A 17,160-nucleotide genomic window follows, 5' to 3' on the forward strand; every position below is an offset into this window, starting at 1 on the left:
GTACCTCAAGGTGTTCTCACAGAGACTGTTAAAATATATTGTACAATATATTGTTATAATATATTGTTTTTGAGTTGTACATTTGATTTGTATGCTCAAATTAAGTATCTTAAATGTTTGCGTGTGCGACTATCATTTTGGTGACCACAAATCCCAGCCGGAATAGTAAAACTAGAAAAGGTTTGACCCTGTGTGGACATTTTGCCATTAAGAAGAATGCTGTTTTAGCCTCAGTGTTAAAGGTGGAAAGACACAATTGGGTTTAGGGTTTGAATTAGGGTTAGGTTTAGGGAAAATCTCATTTGGAATGGTTATAATTTTTGGGATTCCTGCAACGATGGGACTGTGTGTGTGTGTGTGTGCTGGCCCAGTGGGGGTGTCTTGCGGCTGTATTCTGCGCCTGTATTCTCTGTGGGTCAGTGTGAAGGTCAGGCATAATGAACTACCACTCTGAAAACGACTTACTTCTGCCTGGCCTCCCTTCCTCTCTCCTTTCTGCACTCCTCTCTTGCTGTCAAGTTCCCTCCCTTGCTTCCTCGCTTCCTCCCTCCTCCCTCCTCTCTTGCTGTCAAGTTCCCTCCCTCGCTTCCTCGCCCATCCGCTGCACCCGGTCAACATTTAGGTTGGGACAACAGCCACACTGTGTGAGTGTGTGTGTGGCTGTGTGAAAATGGGTATGTGTGTGTGTTTTTGTTTTTCAGTTTTTTTCCTCTCTCCTTTTGTCGGTGTGTTTGGTACTCTGCTATGACTGCCCTTTGTGTCTTTGTCATTCAGATGGAGCAGAGTCACATGAGTTTAAAAGACGTTCTTTGGAGTGCTTTTCCCTCATACAACCTCCCTGTATTCTCTCTGGAACTCTCTGCTGTTTGGGAGTAGCCCTCTGCTCTTTCAGCATTCAATGGTTTCTGTATAGTTGTTGCTAGGCAGATTGACATATTGAAAGAGGCCTTTTGACTTACAGGTGCATTGACTACCCAGTGGTGAGAGTAACGTCCACCTCTGACATCTCTATGCAATTGACAGATGGATGATGTTTAGAAAGGCTGTGTGGTTTCAGGAACTGCTTGGATGGATTGCTAACAGTTTCTTGTATACACTGGACTTTTACATTGACTCTGATCAGGAAGCCTGGTTCTCTGTGTGAGGTGTTCAGCTCTCCAGACTATACCATGTTCAGCACTTTAAGTCAGTTATATTCTCTGTCTGAAAGGGTTTCAAGTGGTCAGTCTGTCACTATAGATTTGCATAAGGGCCCGTATGGACTCTGAAAGGCCTGCCTCTTGAGACAAAAACTCTGGGAGCATGTGTGGTTGGCCATGTTCCCATGTGGCTTTCACTATTGAAGCAGCTTTCAACCCCACAAACATCAGAACCCCTACTTGAACCGAAAGAGAAAACAACTCTTGGTTAGGTAGCAATGTTGCATCCTAAACACCAGAGGGCAGTAGTAAATCATGCACTGAAATTCAGTTAACTGCCAAAACAGAAATGAAACACTTGAGTTAATGGGGGACACAACAAACTGTATATTGAAATCAGCTCTGGTTCCTGGCACCCATCATGGTTAAGCTCATGTAGAAATCCAACAGGCATTTGACCTCCAAAACTTCTTAATAGATTAAAACAAATCAGTTAGAGCCCACCTCCACCTGCCTGCACCACAAATCATCCTGACCCTGAATGGGTTCGATTTAATTCAAGTACCCTTTTTGTCAGGCATCCTTCACCCTTGCTGCTAGCAAATATACTCTTGTAATATTTAGTTTCCTGTCATTTCTGTACTGTGGCGGTGTAGAGTATTGGCTTGACACTAAAAAGATTCTAAGTAAAGGTGATGTAATCGTCTACCCCCATCGCTGTGAACTTTACCCTCTGGTTACATTTTGGCCCTGGCTACCCGTCAATCTCACTGATAACAACCCATTCACAAGTCACTTTTAGGCAATTCCCCCCTGTACTTCAGTTCACTCCCCAACATCTGCTACTTCCGTAGTATCCAGTATTCTCCAGTAGACATGTTGGCATTTTGGCAGGAGTTACAGTAACCAAGATATAATGATATACAGGGCAGTGAAAAAGCATTTGCCCTCTTTCCACTGTAATTGCATATTTTTCACACTGAATGGTGTCAGGTCATTGTATAAATGTAATATAAGCCGAGTGGAACGCAAGAACACAATATTCAGTGTTGAAAAGATTATTGTATTTATTTAAGGAAAACATTCATCCTGCCTATTCATGTCTTTATTTTGGGGGGTTACCTGTACCTTTCCCACATGGCGAACACTAAAAGATAATCTTTTATATGCTGTAATACCGCATAATGCACCATTCGTCCAAATTATTATGAAGCCCATTCCGCTATTTCAGCTTGGTTAAGCACCCAGGCTTTGAATGAAACAGTTGTTAGCATCGTAGCGGTGTCCTGAGTGACATGACAGTGGAGGGTAGTTTTGTGGGGTTTAATTTATGCACCCCTAAACATTTGGTTCCACATCCAACAGAATCCTTAATGAATGTATTGAGAATAGAACCTCCTCCACTCCTCTGCTCTGCTCTTCCACTCCTCTCCTTTCTCCTCGCCTTTCTTGTCCTCTCTTCTCCCTTAATTATTGTCATCCTCCCCTGCTTCTCTGCTGTTAAAAGGCTAACACCGGATGAGGAGTCTGCAGCCTCTCATCCGTGAGGGTGTGATAACGCACGTTAAGAAAAGAACGCGTCATCAGCCTCTATTTTCCGCCGTCGCACACAAACACATGCACACGCACACACACACACACACACACACACACACATCCACACACATACAGACAGACTCTCTAATGAGCTTCGGTGCGAGCTGGCACTACAGTGGGCTACGTTTGCTGGTATTAATTGGGAGATGTTCACACATACACACGCACACAAACGTGGGCACACACACACAGACAGACAGCTGCTCACCCACAGTCAGAGCCCACCAACTCTGCTGTCTCAGCGAAGAACAGACAGACTCCCAATCCCTCATCTCCTTTCCCTTCTTTCTCTCTCCCACTCCCCCTTTCCCTCTCTCCTTCTCTTCCTCTATCCCTCTTTTCCCCTCTTCCTCCGATTGCTAGGTGAAGTGCAGCAAGGAGAAAGGGGCTATTCGGACAGTCGGATGGATAGGCCATTCAGGGGCAGTGAGTTGCAGAGAGAGATGGATAAAGAGATGGGGGTGGGGGCTTGGAGAAGGGAAGGCTGAATCAAATGATTGCAAGCTGTTAATATAGGCAGAGTGGTTACGTTGTGTTGTGTTGGCTGATTCTGCAGTGGTCACAGAGCGTTTCAGAGTGTTCTGAATGTATAGTCAGCTGGAAAGTGTTTGGGCTTGAGTTTTAATCCTGACCATAAGACCAGTCCATAAGACCAGTATTCCCATTGCAAACAGCAGCCCTGAGGAATGAAACCAGTGTCCCATGTTCTCCCAGAGGTTTTGGGAATTCTGTTACCTGTGCTAGATTTGTGAATGTCCACAGAACTTCAGCCGTTTCCTTGAAGCTTCTGGAATAAGAATTAGTGCTCCTCTGAGTCCGTTCCAGGAGCTGTGGAGCTGGCCGTTACAGACTAATACACACACTGCTGTGGGGGGTGGGGGAGGGGAGATTGAAAGAGAGGGGAGAACGCGAGGGAGAGAGAGATCTGTATGTAGCCACTAATAACGGGGTGTGTGAGTCTATTTCCAGACGAGGGTTAAAGTTAATGAACAATCACATATGATGGGTAATTACAGGGAAGGAGTATGAGGGGCCCTGTGGTGTGTGTGTGTGTGTGTTTGTGTGTGTAGGTGTATATATGTGACTATCGGTGTTCTGGTCTAGCTTTAGGGTCAATCCGAAGTCATTGACACCATCCGTGTTATCTTCTACACTGGTATTGATCCCCAGTGTCTCCAGGGCCTGACACACACATCCATCAGCCCATTTCTTCGTCAAATCAGACATCAGCTGTTGGTAGCTGATACTTATTGAATATATGACTGTCTCAACACTCTCCCCCAAGGGCTAACATGCACAAACACACACACACACACACACTGGGTGAACACACAAGGTACTTGTGTACAGGAATGAAGCTGTATGCTTTTCTTCATGTTTTTCTTCATCAGTGGTGAATCGGAAGGTTGAGAGAGATGATGCAAAGGCAGTGGGATTGGGACGGGGAAGCAGACGTGGTGGGTTGAGGTCCCCGCCGCATTGGCTTGGGGGGGTTAAACAGTGAGATGGGGGGGCTTTAAACAGACAGATGTGTGTGGGGGGGGCTTTAAACAGACAGATGTGTGTGTGGGGGGGGTTTAAACAGAGAGATGGTGGGTGGTTAAACAGAAAGATGAGGGGGGCTTTAAACAGAGATGGGGAGATTTAAACAAACAGCCTGGGGGAGGCTTTAAAAAAATTGATGGGGGGGCTTTAAACAGAGAGATTTGGTGGGCTTTAAACAGAGAGATTTGGTGGGCTTTAAACAGAGAGATGGGGGCTTTAAACAGAGAGATTTGGTGGGCTTTAAACAGAGAGATGGGGGCTTTAAACAGAGAGATTTGGTGGGCTTTAAACAGAGAGATGGGGGCTTTAAACAGAGAGATTTGGTGGGCTTTAAACAGAGAGAAAGAAAGTTGCCTGGCTACTAAAACCCATTACTCTGGCCAAACGCTTCGCCAAACCCATGGACGTAAGTTCAGTGGTCTGGATCTGAGGACCCCCAAGGGTTCTGTGTGTACAGCAACAGTGTAAGTGTGGCTTCGATTCTCTGATTGGTTGTATTTCAGCATGTCACTGTTGACTTTACCACTCATTTTGATGTCACCTGGGCCCCTGCATTGTTCTCAGACTGAAATATTTAGTGACAGACACGACAGCATGAGACTAATGTTTGAATCGTCAGGCAAGAAAGACAGGGTGAAGAGTGACAAGGGGGATAGAAGGGATGGGTGTCGAGGCAGCAGCGCTAGGAAGGATCATATCTGGCCAAATAACAGAAAAGAAATAATGGATTAAGAAATACTGTATCTATTTGGCGAGTCAAGCATCCACTACTCTTGAAAATTGATCATTTAATATGACTGTGCCTTATGGCAAGGTTATATAAAATAGTGCATATCTTCTTTAGCACGTGCACTAACACATACACACACGTCACACACACCTCGTCCAGTGTTTTACCGGAGTGTGCCTGACAGTCATATTATTGAAGTAAAGCCCTGGTTCCTTGGGGATCTTCTGAAGGTCAGGTTTGGCTATCAAATACCACACACACACACACACACACACACAGAGAAAGAGACACACACACAGATAGAGAAAGAGACACACACACAGTATATCCCTTTCTCTAATATCACAGTAGCAGCGGAAAGTGTGTCAGAGAAAATCCAAGACTGTAGTAGTCGTGCATATTGGCGCTGGTCTTCTCAGTTAGAAGTAACCATTTGGGGAAGCATGTAATTGTTTTAATTAAAATATTGAACTGGTTTAATAGGAATATTGAAATGGTATAACAGGAGTATTGAATTGGTTTAACGGGAATATTGAATTTGTTTAATGGGAATATTGAATTGGTGTAACAGGAATATTGAACTGGTGTAACAGGAATATTGAACTGGTGTAACAGGGATATTGAACTGGTGTAACAGGAATATTGAATTGGTTTAACAGGAATATTGAATTGGTTTAATGGGAATATTGAATTGGTGTAACAGGAATATTGAACTGGTGTAACAGGAATATTGAACTGGTGTAACAGGAATATTGAATTGGTTTAACAGGAATATTGAATTGGTTTAATGGGAATATTGAATTGGTGTAACAGGAATATTGAACTGGTGTAACAGGAATATTGAACTGGTGTAACAGGAATATTGAAATGGTATAACAGGAGTATTGAATTGGTTTAACAGGAACATTGAATTGGTTTAATGGGAACATTGAATTGGTGTAACAGGAATATTGAACTGGTGTAACAGGAATATTGAACTGGTGTAACAGGGATATTGAACTGGTGTAACAGGAATATTGAACTGGTGTAACAGGGATATTGAAATGGTGTCATTGTACTCTGATGAAGTCAGCGTGTCTGTCGAAACGTTGGTCTTATTAAAACTTTTTTTTTACATGCATTTGAGTTTAGAGTGTGCAGCTTTTTCATTCATTTTGTTTCTAATTCGTACCCTTTAGCCAGCACCTCGTCAACTAAGGTGTGCGTTTCTTCTACCTTTATATTGAAAGGGTGTAACAGGAATATTGTCTCATAAGATGTCATTGGCTTGGCTGAATGTGGTCCAGAAGTTCTAAGCATTTCTTTCCTGGGAACATTGTGTAGCCACCCCACTGTGCTTTTTGTAAAACTCTCCATTTTAGAAGAAAAATGCCAGAATATATATATATATATATATATATATATATATATATATATATATATATATATACATATATCAAAAATAAATCAGATACATGAGCCATCTGAAATAAAAAATGTATTGTGGGGGAAATCTTTCAAGTTCCCTTTAAATCTGGTAATAATTAATTAATTAAAAATAATATCTCTGACTCTGAGATAAGCTGAAAAGCATAACATTGACTATATCTGATCAGAAACATGCTGAAGCTTTGATTTCTTTCTGATTGCTCTGTCTGTCTATCTCTTCTCATTCCCCCCCTGCATTGACAGCCTGTTGGTGACTCATGGCGATGGCACAGCGGGTTGCCAGGCTAAGTTCCAGGTTAGATTGAGGTTTGTGGCCAACAGATGAGCCACTGTAATTGTGTTTGCTGTTTGGTGCAGAGATAGTGTGTAGTCTGTCTGTCAGGATCTAATGACATGCTTGCGCACTTCCACTTTGTGTGCATGTGTATAGTTGTTTATGTGTGCGAGAGATTCAACATTTTCTGCGTCGCTTTGTCTTCGTCTTCACCCCACGGCTCTGATCCCAAACGAGATCATTCATCTTTGCCATGATTCCCCCCCCAACAACACACACACCCACACACACTCTGTCTGAAGCAGTAATGCCTAGAATCAAGCACTTCCAGTCAAGCTGTTGCAGCCCTCACTCCAGCCGGCACTACTACATGGTGAACACACACTTTGGCAGAGACTGATTGAGTGGCTCGAGGTGTGTTCAACAAATTTACATTTTAACACGCCTCTCTGTGTGTGTGTGTGTGTGTGTGTGTGTGTGTGTGTGTGTGTGTGTGTGTGTGTGCACATTTTCTTGGTAAAGTTCCATACAGTAAACAGTATTCATGAAAAAACCATGAGGTTGGCATTTGCCACAAGCATAAACAAATCACACACATACACACACACTGCATTATTGATTAGGCTTAGACAAGGGCGTGATTTAAGATCAAGCCCAGGCGTCCGAGGTGGTGTGTGTGTGTGTGTGTGTGTGTGTGCGTGTGCGTGTGTGTGCGTGTGTGTGCGTGTGTGTGTGTGTGTGAGGGAGAGAGGGAGAGAGAGGGTAAGAGAGAGCAATTGGCAGCCAAGAGAAGCCAGGTGTTGTGGCCTTAGCCCTCTATCTCTCTCTCTTTCTCTCTCTCTATCTCTCTCTGTCTCTCTCTCTATCTCTCTCTGTCTCTCTCTACCTCTCTCTACCTTATTGCCTAACAGTTGTTGTTTAACTAATGTAGTGTACCCCCCCAATACACAGGGGTTGCAGTTCTCTCTGCCCAATGGAATACATCATTATCAGCCAGCTAAGTAGACACCTGTTGTAGAAGATGAGAGTTTTCTGGTTACAGTGTTGAATGTATAATGGAGGTGGCTATGTATGTGATCGTGTGATGACACAACTTAGCTTCCTGCCTTGTGTTAGCTTCCAGAGTTGAATACAAGGCTTTAGTTCAGTAGTTTAACCTGGTTTTGGAAATAGTTGTTTTTCTCAATCAGATTATTTCAAGGATCATCACACTCACAACTAGATGTAAAAAAATGGATTTGATCCTTTTGTGTTCCACTTCCCTCAAAATCCCTGTGTTTGTTTTATGTTATATATGTATGTTTTCAATGAACAGGAGGCATCCCTCATTCTCTCAGCCATTACCTTTCACCCATCTAACAATGTCTCCTAAACAAATCATTGACATTGTCAACAGCATGTTCCAAATGAGATGTTTCATTCCCTGAGCTGCTCATTTCCATGTTACATACTAACAGACAGCCTTGAGACACACTAGGGATGTGTGTGTGTGTGTGTGTGTGTGTGTGTGTGTTTGTGTGTGTGTGCGTGTGTATGTTGTTGTTTGTTGGTTCTACACTGTCTCAACATTCCACTCTGTGGCCTCACTATGTGGAGATCTCACTTTGACAAAACCAGCATCTCTGTCTCACCTGCCTCTTCTTCACTTCTCTTTCTCCCTCTTCTCTCTCATCTCTGAGCCCACGGGGCTGCCGTTGCTTGGCCATTACCATGGTTACCTAATATTTTTTTTCCTTTCCCTCTCACCCTGTCTTATTCTCCTCCTCCTCCTTCTCCCCTCTAGAATGGGGCGTGTGCTATCACAGGTCCCTTTTCTGTTCCAGCAAACGCTGATTTATTTTATGCCTCATTTAACGCTTTTGAACACCACTTACAGCAGCACCTCATTCATAGTGGTTGTGAACGCACCTTCTGTGGGAGTAGCAGCTGTGTGGTGCATTTATTAATGACCGTTTCTTGAATGCAGCTTTGAGGGTCACTTTATAAATGTTCTAAAACTAGGATTGATTTCATTGGCTAGATATACTGACCATTTTATCTGAGTTGTTGTGTGTGTGTCTCAGTTCTCTGAGATTCTTCCCTAGTGCTTAACCTACCTCTGATTCTAACCCAAACTCCAATTGAAACTTTAACCCTATCCTTAACCCCAAAGCCAGGAATGGTTTTGATAATGATAATCAGCTTAATGTTCCCATGAGGTAGAATTCTCCTTGTTTGTCTATCCTCGAGAGGATTTTTGGTTCTTACAAGCATAGTAAAACTCTGACACACAAGCATTGCTTCGTCACAAATCCCAGTCATGGGGGATACTGAATAGTTTGCAAGTGTTTCTTGCTCACTCTTTCCTAACACTAGGAGATAATCTATATAGCAAAGTTTCTATTAATAAAATGCGTTTAGTAATATCAACTGCTTGTCTTCCAAATAAAATACATTGCAGGACATCAAGTGAACACGTTATTAACTCTGGACTATGCAGACCATACATAACAGGTGCACAAAAGGTTTGAACTACATTACCCATAATTCAGCATCACTGGGCTGTGTGAAGCTACATGAACGCGCCAATTTGGGATATTTTGCTCTCAGTCAGAAAAAAAGAGGGTGAAGTATGAAGATATATTATCAAGAGCTATCAAGCTGCAGATTGACATGAGACGCCTCGCTTGCTGCAAATGGAAAGCTTCAGGGTGTGTTGGTACAAAAATGCAGTCCGCTACATTCAATTATTCCAGTTCAAATTAAGAGTGTAAAGGTTGCATGTTAATTTGTCAGCATGTTCAGTTGGGTTTGATCTCTTGAACAAAGCACATTCATATGAAGGGAGCATGTTCTGTTGTCTTTGAAGTCTTCAAGGTAATGTTAATTAATTGCATAAGATATCGCAAACAATGTCTGCCATCGTTTCACATGCAGCATTTTTTCATGTAGTGTATGTCCCGGTACATGAAAAGGAGGTCAAACTGAATTGGCATCTTCAGTGCCAATAAAAATGAAACCCTTCCTCATCTGATGATGTCATTCAATTTGATGTAGCATGTAAATGCATCTTTTACCTCTTCCATTTTTTGGTCTACAAAACCCAACGTGGACAACAGAAATTAGATGAACTGAAGTAAAGTTTTGACTCTAGAGCTTAAAACCCATCTTTTCATTCTGTGACAAATGATATTAAACATTCAAGTAAAATGATAACATATGCATGAATAAAAACATTAGTCTCTTAAACATTAACTATTAGCCCAGACAATATATACAACATTAGATTTTCTGGGGGTCTCAAAGTTTATATATACAACATTAGATTTTCTTTTTCATCTCAAAGTTTTTCTGCTACTTCTAAACTGACCTGCAGGAAGTAGTAGCACTTGGATAACCACATAATACTGGCAAATGTGATTGGCTTAAGATAAAGTGTTACATGGATGTTACAAACATATACAGTGGATATAGAAAAGAATCACCCCCCTTTAAAATAATCACATTTTGTTGCTTTGCAGCCTGAAATGAAGACGAACACAGTTTTTGTTTCATTCAGCTGTATTTACTCAGTGCAACTTATAACATCCAAGTTAAACACCAACATGTCAGAAAAAAATACATGTCAGTATTTTGTTGAACCACCTTTTGCTTTAATTACAGCCTTTAGTCTGTTGGGATATGTCTCTACTAACTTTGCACATCTAGACGTAAGCAATATTTGACCACTCTTCTTTGCAGAACTGCTCAAGTTCAGTTAAATTTTATGGTGACCGTTTGTGGACTGCTGTCTTCAAGTCATTCCACAGATTTTCAATGTGGATTAAGTCCGGGCTCTGACTAGGCCATGCAAGGACATTCACCTTTTTCTACTTCAACCACTGTGTGGTCAGTTTTGCTGTGTGCTTTGGGTCATTGTCATGTCATCATTGTCATGTTCTTCCCATTGTCAACTTTCTGGCAAGGAACAGCAGATTCTCCTCAAGAATTTGACAGTATTTTGCCCCATCCATTTTTCCTGCTGCAGAGAGACAACCCCATAACATGATATTACCACCTCCATGCTTTACTGTAGGAATGGTGTTATTTGGATGGTGAGCTGTAATGGATTTTCACCAGACATATTGTTTGGCGTAGAGGCCAAATAATAAAATTTTAGTCTCATCTGACCAAAACACCTTTTTCCATGTGGCCTTAGAATCTTCAAGGTGCGTTTTGGCAAAGCTTTCTTGAGGAGTGGCTTTTTTCTTGCAACCCTCCCATACAAGCCACATTTGTGGAGAATTTGTGATATTGTTGTCACATGCACACAATAACCACTCTTTGTCATGAATTCACGAGTTGCTGTAGGCCTCTTGGTAGCCTCTCTGACCAGTTTCCTCCTGGCTCTTTCATCCAGTTTGGAGCGACGTCCTGACCCAGGGAGGGTCTGTGTTGTACCAAATACCTTCCACTTCTAAATAATAGACTTCACTGTGCTTCTAGGCATTGATAAAGCCTTATCATTTTTTTTTTATCCATCTCCTGACTTGTGCCTGTCCACAACTTTATCCCGGAGATCTTTTGACAATGCCTTGCCACCCGTAGTTGATTGTTTTCTTCAGTTGCACTACCAAGGACTGAAATGCTTCAGGAAAAGCTTGTTTCATGCTGATTGCTGAGCTAATCAAAATGACCACAGCTGATCACGGTTGAAAGTCAATTGGCTTTGTGTGCTATTGAGAAGGTGATTAACTACACCTGGTTGCGTTTACAAGTCACTTTCAGGAGGGGGTGATTCTTTTTCCAAATCAGTGATTCTGTTTTTTTAATTGTAATTTTTATTTTCTGACTAGTTGGCATTATATCTTTCACTTGGATGTTATAAGTTATACAGCTGAATAAAACAAAAATGTGTGTTTAATAGGTATGTGTGCTTATTGGGTAAATGGTATGTGTGCTTATTAGGTACCCTTATCTTTCTTAAGTTTGATGAAATATAAAACTAAATAATAAATAAACAAAACCATTACACTCACCCATCCTTAATTTGAGCAAACCTTTAAGAATAAGGGTAGGACACTTTCCCTTACCGGTGTAATTTTGACCAATTGTTGTCCAAAGGGAGAGCAAAATGTATTATTTTTTAGCAGAAATATACCTTTATACATACAGCTCCGGAACAAAACAATAGACCACTGCACCTTTTTCTTTCCGTTCCAAAAAAGTTGAAAAGGAAAGTTTTGAGTGAGGAACAGAAACGTTCAATTTGCAGTGGTCTCTTAATTTTAACCCCTCTGTTCCTCACTCAAAACCTTCCTTTTCGACTTTTTTGAAAGGGAAAGAAAAAAGTTTTTCTGGAGCTGTATAACCTATAACACGTTGATAAGGCGTCTGGCTCAAAGGCGTCTTGCCAACACATTGTTTACAATGGGAAACATAAATTTACTTCCTCATCCATGCAGTCCTGACCAAAGTCACATGGATTGGGGTGGGGTGGAGTGTTCACTGGATTCAAACCTGGGTCTCCCACATGAGAGGCTGTTTCTTTGACCACTATGCTACAAAGCTATATGTTTACATATGTTGGTTTAGCATCTTGACATTGTCACACATTAACATCATGCCAAGTTTGAATATTTCGCTAATAAGGTTTTATTAGTGAAATAGTCAGTTTAAAACCATTTAGTCAGTTTAAAACCATTGTGTTAAACTGACTGTTTTTTTATTACATTTACTTCCACCACAAACAGCATCTATGAACTGTATGGTTTTGGACACTGGCCGTTTTAACACCTTATTAGTAAATAATAGCCTTACTAGTATCTACTAACTTACTACTTGGAATAGTCATAAGAATTGAGCAATTTCTAGCAAGACTGAAGATTGCACTGCATTTGTTTTTCTTTCATTCGTGAATGACATTGATACAATAACTATCAATTTAAGTGACAATAACTGACTTTTTTGTCAAGTGAAAAAACAAGAGAATTGTGGAAACCCCTACTATTTTACTGCCCAAGAGGTTTTGATAAAGCCAATATTACCCCAAAAAGCATGCACGACTGCATACTTCTAAAATCCACCACCAGAAATAGTTTCAATATTGTATATCCGTAAACAGTTTTAGTTTAGGCTTACTATAACATAGCTACTGAAGGTTGTAGCCAGCACATTTTTTGTCTATCATGATCCAAAATGCACGCATGGAAATGCTTGCAATATAACTGTATACAGTTTTATTTTAGGCCTACTTCAATGTAGATACTGAATGTTGTAACCAGCAAAGTGGTTGTCTATCCAGAACAAATGCATCATTTATGTTGACTGTGGCGAGATTCGAACACTGGACCTTTTGCAGGAACGCTTCTCTAACCACTACGGTATTTAACAAGCAGTAGGTCGGTCAATCAGCCAGTCAGTGATATTCGCTCTTCTTGGCCGGCTCCGCTTACATGATTTTTTAAGTTTGATGAAATATTAAAATAAATCATGAATAAACTAAACCATTGAAAATAGTAAGACTGTGCACCGGCAGAATTTAAACTTGTAAATGTATTCCTCATGTTTACTCCCAAAATGCATAGCTAGCTAACATCTCATAATACATGGTTAACTCAATCCCGGAACTACCACACCAATTAGCTAGTCCATTACCATTAGCCTGTAGCTAGCTAGAAAGGTTAACTGACCAACAAGGCTGTAAAGTTACATAAACCATTAGCTTTATGAACAGTGCACTGGCATCAATGTTCCTAATGTTTCTATAGCTAACAACAGATAGAGAGAGCTGCAGCAATACCTATTAGTAGTGCTCATGAGACATCAGGTGATGCTCAAGTTCCAAAATTAAAATGTTTTCAGCAAAACAATACAATATCATTTTTATAAGATTATTTTTTCTCTCGATGAAATAATAAAATAAATAATGAATACACCAAACCATTACAAATGGTAAGACTATGCACCAGCAGAACTCAAACCTGTAGAAGTATTCCTCAAGACAGCTCATACTGTAGGTAGCTAGCTAACACCTGTGTATTAATACATGCTTAACTCATGCCCAGTTCTACCACTAGCTTACTGACCTACAAGCTGAAAAGGGTGTAACGTAACATAAACCATTAGCTTTATAAACAGCACTGGCATTCAATGTTCCTAATGATTGCAGAGTTAACAGCAGATAGAGAAAGCTGCAGCAATACAAGTTATTTTATCTCTGCCATTGGGGAGACACAGAGATAAAATCTAACCTATTAGTAGCTGTTATGGCGTTGCTGAGAGGCAGCATATTTTATATCCAGATCTACAGCCAACTTCTTGTTAAATCTTCTTCATTCTTCCTTTATTTTTCTATGATTATATTTTGGGCTGTCATGTTCTGTCCATCCCTCCCAGGGCTGCTGTTTGCGCACTGACAGCTCCAATCAGACCATGGCTCTACACCACGTGTGTGTGTGTGTGTGTGTGTGTGTGTGTGTGTGTGAATGTTTGCCCCCCATGTTCACCTTAATGTGCCATTTTCTCTTCACATCAATCTCTTTCCAGCCCTACAGGGTCCCTGTCTCTGTGTCTCCCACTGTTAAGCCAAGGACACACCACACACTGGAGAGAAAGAATGTGCGTGTGTATGTGTGTGTGTGTGTGTGTGTGTGTGTGTGAGAGAGAGAGAGAGAGAATGTGTGATCAAAGACCTTTTGAACACAAGCTGTGGAGGAAAAGTGTAATACAATCACACAGAAAAAGAACACAGTGAATTATCCATGTGGTTGATAGCCAAAGACTAGGAGAGGAGAGGGGCTGGAAGGTTTGTGGGATTTGAGGAGAACTCTACACCCCTGTCTGTCAGCACAGGAGGTGGCCTGTCACACTGTTTGAAATGGGAGCTGAGGATAATATTATGACAATATTACTGGGGATCAGGGCAGTTAGCCAGGCCCAGACGTTGTTCAGGACGGAACTTAAGATCCATAACCTCAAAATAAAAATGGTGTGTGTATGTTGAGAGAGCCTGAGAGACAGGTGTCTTTTCACTGAGTATTGCACGGTGTCTGGAGGAAAGAAGAAAAATTTGGAGAGAGAGGAGAAGAGAAAAGAAGAGGGAAAGATAGTAGCTACTTGTGTTGCGTGCGAGACAGTGTGTGTCAGTGTGTGATGAAATGTGTGATGATGTTTGTAGTGGTGTAATGGTTGACAGGGTGCTAGGAGCCCATTGGGGTAAAATTAGAGCTGTCCCCATGCAGGCCTTATAATGACATTCTGACAATATTTCAGTACCCAGGTCAGATTTGCTAGTAGGATGGTAAGCCACTCTTACCAAGAACAGCAGCCATTGGTCTATTAATCAAATCAACCTTGTGACATCACTAAGTTGCCCAAAATACCATCCCACCCAAATAGCCTGGATTTCCAGTTATATTAAAAAACAGCTTTTGCACATAAAGGACACACTCATAATTCTCACAATTTCCGAGTGTTATTTCGACCATACAGTGTTAGGAATTAAAAATACTTCATTTTGAATGCACTTGTCCTTTAATGTATGTGTGTGACTTATCTGTGAAACACAGAGCCACTATCTGTAGACAGCAGGTCACACACATGCAGCACTGACACACTCACTGTCACACTATCTGAAGAGGGGACAAGTCATCTGGGTGTTAATGAGAAAAACGAAACAGCTGCTTTTCTCCCACATTATCAAAATGGATTTTCTTGATCCAATGCAAGTACCCCCCTCTGGGTCCAACCAAATGGACGCTTCGGGGTTGTGAGAGGTCAAATACACTGACCTTGTAGGACAGATAATGTTAAAGTGACGATTCACCCTTCACAACTTTTTGGCCTCGCACATGTAGCCCATCTGAGTGTGTGTGAAACCACCTGCCCCACAAATAATTTCCCACAGACATTGACATGTGTAGGGGAATTATACACATCCCGTTCCCTCTGAATACCCCTTTAATTAAATTAGCACTGAGCCGACCCCTGACATCTAACCTCTTGTCTGTCACACATCTCATGCGGTTGTCAATTATGAACCGAACCTATCCTTATCTCACATTCTGCTTCACTTTCTCTTTTTTTTTCTGCCAAACAGTGAGCTAAGGATGATACGTTACGGATGATTTGTGTGAGTCTAGGACTCTCCATCTGTGAGATCAAAATGTTTTCATGTATGGTGGCCACATGTCCTGGATTGTGCGGGATGGTTCCCGCATTTTGAGCCTTTGAAACAAGCAATCATGTCCCACATTTTATCAACATCTTAAGGCCAGCAACCACAGTTAAATATAGGGATTTTGCATCCATCTGTCAATTTTCAGATTTGGGGATATTTTGCAACTATAACTTCCATACTTTCATAAAATGTACAAATTATTCGACAAATAATTGATATAAATACTATATTTATATAATTGTATCCATCAACTACACCTATCATAAATGTCGTTATTGTTAGCATGTTTCATGTAGACATTCAACCACTATTTTTAAAACTGAATCATATATCATTTGGTAGCTAGTCCATACATGTCTATATCCTTTGTAGAGGTTGTGTTTTGTGCTGAAAGATGCATCATTCTTATTTCTGGAAAGTACATTCAAACTGCATTAGCCTATTTCTGTCTGAAATCTTTTTCAAAATTATATGTTTTCCATGTGCTAATACATTTTTATCCGTCTTCTCAAAGGAGGTACATTCACAATATTCACAGGTTCTTAGGTCTTACAGCCAGACTTATTCAGAGGCGTTTTTAAATATCTTGTGTCATTTAGATTTTAAGTATAATTTAATCTGTAAATATAGGCAAAGAAATGCATCAGTCATATATCGCCTCTTTACTGTTGACTTTGAGACTGGTGTTTTGCATGTAATATTTAATGAAGCTGCCAGTTGAGGACCTGTGAGGCATCTGTTTCTTAAACTAGCCTTAATTTCTCAGAACAAGCGTAGACTGACTAGTTTCAGGAGAAAGGTCTTTGTTTCTGTCCATTTTGAGCCTGTAGTGGAACCCACAAAACGCTGATGCTGAAGATACTAAACTAATCTAAAGAAGGAAAGTTGTATAGCTTCTTTAAACAGCACAACAGTTTTCAGCAGTGCTAACATAATCGCAAAAGGGTTTTCTGATGACCAATTACACTTTTAAAATGATAAACTTGGATTAACCAACAGAACGTGCTATTGGAACACAGATGTGAGGGTTGCTGATAATGGGCCTCTGTACACATATTCCACAAAAAATCTGCCATTTCCAACTGCTGTAGTCATTTACAACATTAACAATGTCTACGCTGTAGTTCTGATCAATTTCTTTTCAAAAACAATGAAATCTGTGACCCCAAACTTCTGAACGGTAGTGTATTTACAGTATGGCTTAATTGGGAGGAAGAAAGTCACGTCACTGCCATCACAGTCGACCAATAACCGATAAAAGGGCATAGACTTAGGTTTCCAGACATTCACTAGTTTCAAGGAAAACTGT

At 40.9% G+C, this 17,160-nt stretch overlaps 1 protein-coding gene across 1 annotated transcript in view; it reads left to right on the forward strand.

The window, feature by feature from the left end:
• Positions 1 to 17,160, forward strand: part of ttc28 (tetratricopeptide repeat domain 28) — a 62,689-nt gene that overhangs the window by 1,649 nt on the left and 43,880 nt on the right. The window lies entirely within an intron of this gene.

This window comes from Esox lucius, chromosome 14 (genome assembly GCF_011004845.1).
Source record: "Esox lucius isolate fEsoLuc1 chromosome 14, fEsoLuc1.pri, whole genome shotgun sequence".
Classification (NCBI taxonomy): Eukaryota; Metazoa; Chordata; class Actinopteri; order Esociformes; family Esocidae; genus Esox; species Esox lucius.